The sequence below is a fragment of the Fringilla coelebs genome, assembly GCF_963513975.1.
Source record: "Fringilla coelebs genome assembly, chromosome: 17".
NCBI classification, from domain to species: Eukaryota; Metazoa; Chordata; class Aves; order Passeriformes; family Fringillidae; genus Fringilla; species Fringilla coelebs.
Genome location: NC_140043.1, coordinates 2,764,554 through 2,771,932, shown reverse-complemented (window position 1 = coordinate 2,771,932; position 7,379 = coordinate 2,764,554).

Here is a 7,379-nt window from a genome sequence, read left to right as displayed (position 1 = left end):
CGTGATGGGCCGGGGAGCAGTGGAGTGATTTCCCTGGCATGTCGGGATGTCTCACCCACGGACATGAATGAACAAAGGTGGGGGAGAACCTTGGGTTTCCCCTTGCCCAAGGTGCTCTGATTCCTGGTGCTTTCCCACTGAGACTCAACGAGAAGCTGCCTTGCCTCTCTCCTTCCTCTTCCCAGCATGGCACACAGCTGGGAAGGATCCTCATGGATCCAGGGACTCGGCTGTCTCCTGCATCGAGGGTGGGCAGCATCAAACAGTCTCCTCTGCTCTTCTCACAGAATCACAGAATAGTTTGGGTTGAAAAGGACATTAAAGCCCACCCCATGCCTGACATGGCAGGGACACTTTCCACTGTCCCAGGCTGCTCCAAACCCTGTCCAACCTGGCCTTAGACACTTTCAGGGATCCAGGGGCAGCCACGGCTTCTCTGGGCACCCTGTGCCCAGACGTACCCATCCTCCCAGGGAGGAATTTCTTCCCAAAATCCCACCTAACCCTGCTCTCTGTCAGTGGGAAGCCATTTCCCCTTGTCCTGTCATCCTTGTAAAAGTCTTTCTTGTAGGTTCCATTTAGGAACTGCAAGGCCACAATTAGGTCACCCCAAAACTTTCTCTTTTCCGGGAGAGACAATCTCAATTCTCTCATCCTTTCCTCACACCAGAGGGGCTCCAGCCTTTGGAGCATCTCCATGCCCTCTTCTGAACTGGCTCCAGCAGTTCCAGGTCCCTCCTGTGCTGGGCCCCAGGGCTGGGGCAGCTCTGCAGGTAAAGTCTCACCTGAGTGGGGCAGAGGGGCAGAATCCCCCCTTCACTGCCCATGCTGGGGGCTCAGCCCAGGGCATGGGGGTGTGCCTGGATCCCAGTGCACATGGCTGGGGCATGGCCAGCACCCCAAAGTCCTCCTCCTCAGAGCTGCTCTTGATCCCTTCATCCCCAACCTGAACTGATCTCCGGGGTTGCCCCAACCCAGGTGCAGCAGCAGAACTTGGTCCTGTTAAACCACATGGAGATTCCCACAGACCCACTGCTTGAGCTTGCCCAGGTCCCTCTGGATGGGCTTGTCCTTTGGGTGTGTCACTGCTCAGCTCAGTGTCATCTGCAAACCTGCCCTCCATCCCTCCCTCTGTGTAACTAATGCAGATCCTAAATACCACTGGTCCCAGTACGGACCCCTACAGCAGCTGCAGTCGGGATTGAGAGCTGCTCAGGCTCCAGCGAGCTGCAGGATTCCACACAGTGCCTCCCTCCTGCCCTGCTCCCCGGGGCTGCCCCGTACTTGGACCAAATTCCTGGGCTCCAGACCAGGCTGAGCACCTGAAGGTTCCCTGTGCCAGCACCAGCCGGTGGCAGGTCTGGCTCTCTCCCAGCACACGGCATCGGGAGCTGCGGGCTGACCCCGCGGGGCTGCGCCTGCCTCTGGCACCCAACACATCCCAGCGGGAATGACAGGTGGCCACCGGCCAGGATTTCGGGCTGGCATGGAGCGCCCTGGCCCGTCCCTCCCTGCCAGCTGCCTGCAGCGCCCCGAGGCAGCGAATTCGCAATTCCGAGCAGAGGAAGTGGCAGCCGCACGGCGAGCCACTCGTGGCAGCGCCACGGGTCACTGCCAGCCCCGCCGGCCGAGCTTCCTTCCCCTCCGGCTCCCGGGAAGGGAAGCTGCCCCAGTAAAGTGCCCATCAGCAAAAAGGCTGCGGGTGCCGCAGGGACACCCAGCTGCCTTTTGGATCGGCGCCCGAGGAACTTGGCAGGAATTGCGCCAGAAGAGTGGAATAGCAGAGCTGGGAGAGCCGGGGGATTTGGGAGATATAAACGGGATGAATCCAGCCGCGGGGCTGGGGGCAGTTGCTACCTCGGGTTATTTTTTGGAGGTGTTTGGATATTTCTAGGGAACTGCCCTGCCTGTGTTTTCTGCCCAGCTGGCTCTCTCCTCCCCTGTGGTTATGGAAAGATGTTTTTGAGCCAGAAGTGCCTTGGTTCCGCAGCGCTCCCCGCGAGCCGTGTGACACTGCCTCCAGCGCTGGGACCGGCACTCGGTGCTTTCCCACAATAGGCTGGACACCGCTGTGAGGACGCCAAAAAACCTTCTGGCTCCAGAAGGGATTTAGCCCAGCAAAGCCTTTCTGCTGCCCGAATTCAACCCTTCATCCTCCCGTGTCCGAGCTGCTCTTGCTTCCCTCTTCTCTCAACCGAGCTGCTTGCACATGCCAGCTGGGAAGCTGAGATTGGGAGAAAGTCTGTGGAATTGGGGAGGGTAGCCTGGAGATGCTGCGGTGAGCAGCTCCTGCGTGGGAGCTCCCTGCTCTGCATCCCTGTCCTGTCTCTTCCTGGGGCTCTTCCAGAAGCAGCGATCCTGGAAAATCAGGAAGATCTCTCCCAAATGTTTCTCGCTGTGGTCAAGGCCCCAGAGTGTCTCGTCCCACCCTCCAGTAGCAGACAGCTCTGCCCTGCTCCACCGCATCCCCTGCACTTCCCACTCCACCTTCTCAGGCTCAGCAGGTCCTGGGCTTCTCCTGCTCCTCTGCCAGGCTGTTTCCAGTGCTGGGTCAGGGCTTTCTCAAAGTGATCACCTCATCCCATCAGCTGGCAGCCAGTGGAAGAGTGGTTGCCATGCTCTGCCAGCCACTGCCAAAGTTGCTGCCAGGTCCTGCTCATCCCTGCTCTGAAGCCTGCCTGCACCAGCTCGGCTTCCCAATGCTCTCCCATCCCATCCTCAAGCACCATTTTGGTGGTCCCCATCCAGCTCAGCCCCTAAACTGGTGCTGACACCTTTGCAGGCAAACAGATCTGTGCCCAGCAGTGCCACCAGCCATGGGCCCACTGGGAGAGGGTGGCATCCCTCCTCCCACCTCTCTCCATGCGTTTGCTGCAGTGCTCGCGTGCAGGCAGCTGGAGGGAATCAGAGGAGCCGCTTAGAGAAAATCTGGGCAAAGACAAGGGAAAAAAAAAAAATCCTGGGACCTGGCAAGAACCTACACAAGTTTCCATGAGAAATCCAACGTGGCCATCCAGTCTGTGCTGGAGCCTTCCCAGGCCTCTCCCGGGGTCAGCGGCGTTGCCAATGCCCACCCAACTTTCGGCAGCGCCCTGACCAAGCCTGGTCTCCTGCCCACGGTTCCTGCAGCTCCCGATCCCATTCTCCCTCCCTGCTGCCAGTTCCCAGCCGCCCAGGGAGCTGCCTGCCTCCCGTTGCTCCCGTGACATATTTATTGCTATCAGTTTAGTCTTTAATTTCCTTTGTTTCAGAATATCTGACGGCGCAATTAAGAAGGCCCGAAGGGAAGCGTGTGTGTGCTCGGTCATCAGACCTGCGGTTACCGTCTGTCTGGAAGCGGCGCTGGAGCGGGGCTCGGCAACAGCTGCCAGGCTTCCAGGCTTGTTTTCATTTTCTAAGAGGTTAACTGAGAGCCCGACGCGAAGAGACACCCGTACACACCCAGAAACCCCGCCACACACACGGAGCCACACGCACCCGTACGGAAACACACACATAAACACAGATGTGGGCCGGCACGGGGACATGTAAACACAGCCCTGCGCGGAACCGGCCCCGAGGACGCGGGATGGGACCTGTCTCATCCCGGCTTTCCCCCGGCCGTGGTGAGGCAGCTCGGGGCTGCAGCGCGGGGAGCGAGGAGCCCTGGCACCCTGCGCCTCCAATCCACCAAGTGCAGCTTGTTCTGCCCCAGCTCCGGCACGGTGGGGCAGGTCCCTCCCGCTGCTCGGCCGAGACCTTCTGGGGGAAGAGCCCGGTCACAGTAGCTGTGAAGAGGCACAGCTGGGGCTTGTTTCCTCCAGGGCTTGGCTGCAAGGCGAGCATGCGAGGATGTGGATGCGCCCGGGGTCGGGACTGCGGAGCTCTCCCCGCCGGCACCGGGAGCCGGGCTGGGCCCCTCTGCCCAGGGAGCTGGAGGGAGCGAGGGAAGTTTAATTACAGCAGGGTTAGGAAAGGAGACTGCCTTTCATTTGTCCCTAGGGATTGGTAAATCCTGAGGGGCTGCAGCTCCTGGTGCCCTGGAGATTGATGGTGCTGGGGTGATGGGGACCTGTGGTACTGGGGTGGTGGGGACTGGTGCTGGTGGTTGCTGGGATGATGTGGACCAGTGTGTCAGGGTGATGGAGGCTGATGATGTCAGGATAATGGTGACCAGTGGTGCTGGGGTGATGGGACCAAAGGTGTCAGGGTGACCTGTGAGCCCAGGGTGATGAGCACCTCAGAGAGCCAATGCTGCCCCACAGCAGGCTGGCACACAGCAGCACCAAGGTGAGGTGTTTGCCAGCACAATTTGGCAACACCAAGGTGGGGTGACCACAGCTTCCGTGTGGAAATCCCCATTCCAGAGCCTGGCAGGCATCTCACCAGGGCTGCCAGGAAGAGACAGACTTCACCCACCCCTGGCTGTCCCTCCTGCACCAACAGCAGAGCCCATGTGGGAAATGCCAGGCTGGGAAAAAAGCAAGGAGAAATCTTTCTAGGAGCAGGTTTGTGCCTCACAGTGCCCGGCTGCAGAGAAGGAGAATCTCCAGTGGCTTTTGAGGGCTGGGTTCATGCTGCTGCCGTGGGGCCTCATTTGGAGCTTGCTCCTCTGCCTCTCCTGTCTTCACAAGACATGTAGGAACTTCCTATCTCTGGAGCCTCGGGCCCTTAGTCAAATTTGGTTGGCAGCCACAGGCGCACACACGCTCGCCCGGCGGGATTGCACGCACACCTTGTTTTCTTAGGAAACAAGAAGGGAGCGTGACCCAGGCCAGGTAGCACTTCATTCTGCTGTAATAAATGAACATGTCAACTCTTCTGGCCCTAAAACCTGTCCCAGATGCCCTGAAGGCCTGGGGGAAGCTTGGCATCCTCATGGTGAGCTCAGCCAGGTGAGGGAGGTGCGGCCCAGTTCGATGGGACACCCAAGGTGCCCATCAGGGCTCAATCCCTGCCTTGCTGCAGGCGTGGGCTGGGGGTCCTCAGCAGAGGGATCCTGATGGTGTTGGGTGAAGCCTGGAGCAGGGAAACAAAGGGTGGGACATCCCCAGTTTTGACTGGGAGTGTCCCCCTCTTCCCCTGTGGTGCCACTGGGCTGGAAGTGCTGCTGTGCCCTGAGGCTGGAGAGTGTGGGGACAGCAAAGAGCAGGGACAGACCCACCAGTCTCAGCCAGGGCTGTTGTCCCTCTCTCCTTCATATCAAGAGGAACCTGTGCTTTCCTTTCCTCTGTTTCTCCAGGACTCTCCACTCCTTTTGCTGACTCCCTGAATTAGTTTTAGTGAGAAAAGGGACAGCAGGGGCTCATCTTCCCCCAGAGCTGCACTGATGTGCAGCCAAACGTGGCACAGCCCTGTGTGCCCCACAGGGCCAGAGGCCACCAGCTGGAGCAGCAGGCGGGGTACAGGGGCTTCAGTGGCGTGTGCCCTCACTGCAGCCCTGGCTCCAAGGACCCTGGGGACCTGCCTCAGCTCCTGCTTAGTCCCAGGGCTGCTCCTTCCCCACCATCCCTGCCATCCTAATGGCTCTCTCCCAGTGTTGCCTGCTCTTCTGGGAGCCTGCTTGGGATTTGCTTCCAAACACTTTTCTTCCCATCTCTTCACCCTTGCCACATCACAAAGTGCCCTCCCTTTCCTTAGGTGAGATCTTTCCCTTGAGCCCTGATTTCCTCCTCAGGCCAGGAGTTACGTAGGCTCAGGCCACCTGAAATGCCTTGTTAAGCAGATGTGTCTCAAACAGCTTCAGCCTCACAGGTCCTGCTGAATTTTGGGCTTTGGGCTCAGTCTTCAAGGCAGATTCCACATCCCATGAGACCCGAGCAGAGCAGGGGCAGAAGAGCAGGGATGCTCACTCCCTTTTGGGCACTGATGTCCGGGTGCTCTGCAGGCTGAGGGTCTGGCCAGGGCACTGAGCACTTTATCGAGCTCCTCCATCGGTGCCAAGCGCAGCCGGGGCTGCGGAAGTGCCCCGGTCTCTGTTGGAGGACGACAGCTGCGCCGAGATAACAGCGCTATCAGATCCCCGGGGCTGGCCCCGCCCGTCCCTCCAAGGCAGCCCGAAGCATCCCCTCCCCGAGGGAGAAGGGTCCTTAAGCCCCAAGCGGGGGTGCAGCAAGGAGGGGCCGCTCCAGCAGCTCCACAGGGCTGGAGTTGACCCCGCTCCAAATGAGACTAAACACTTGCTGAGCAAAGCTACCGACCAGGGTCTCGGGGGACCACTGGGGATGTGTCATCCTGCTCCCGAGCCAGCCCCGAGCTCCAGCGGTGTCACACAGAGAGTGGCTCTGCCGGGGGGTCCGGATCCTGCCCCCTGCCCTCCCCCCGGCTCTTGCGGGCCTGTGCCAGGTCCCCTGCTGGGCACGGGGGCGGCTCTCGGAGCCGGGTCCTGCGACAGAGGTTGCGTTCGTCTCGCCTCCAGCCCATTGTCTTGTTTATTTGTCACGGTTGGTCCCCAATTAGGAGTTCGAGCCGTTTGGGACAAGAACTGTTTCTTCCCATGTGAGCGTGCGGTTCCCGCTCCGCCGGGCTGTGATGTGGCCGGCGACCCGCAGGAGCATCTGCTATTGCAGCAACAGTGCCCGAATGCGTTTCAGATGGGCTCGGCTCTGCTTTGCGTGCTCGGGCCGGCGGCCAGCCGGGATGGAGCCTCCAGCCGGCCCTCGGGATGCGATGTTCCCGTCCTCGGGGACCCGGCTTGGGGACCTGCTGGGGGATGGTCACCGACCAAACGCGTCTGGCCGAGCCTTGGGGGCACCCCTGGATGGGGAAGGGGCTCTGCGTGGGCACCAGTGGGTCCGACCCCAGCCTGGGTGCACACGGGGGAAGGCGGGATGCTCCACCTGGGATCTCTCGGGGAACGACCCGACCGCCGCCCCCGGCTCTGCCGGCGAGGTCAGCCCCGCTTGGGATGCTCCCGCCGGCTGGGTCCCGGGGATGCAGCGCGGGTCACGCCGGGGAGGGGACGCGCAGCCGGTGTTGCCCCAGCCCCGCACCTGCCCCGCGGACGGCAAGTCCCGTCTGGCCGGTGGCCCCGGGGCAGCGCAGGGCCCGTCCGGCCGGGTTCGCGCGGCGTCAGGCAGCACATGATCCGCGCCGCGGGGCCAAGGGCTGAGGTCAGTCAGTCACACCCAGGCAGCGGCACTGACTTCACCGCGGGCAGGAGCAGCTCCTCACGTATCCCGCTCCCCGAAGGCAGCGCTGACCCGCCGCTCGAGGCCCGTGGTCAGGCCGCTCCGTTATCGGGGCGCGGGCATCGCTCCCATCGCAACGGATGGCTCCCCGGAGCCCCTCCTGGCTCTCGTCCCGGCCGACATAGTTTCTCTGGTCCTGGGGCCGGAGGGAAGTCACTGACAGGGTCCTGCCGGTGCCGCTGGGGGAAGCCGCAGCGCCGGTTCCTTCGC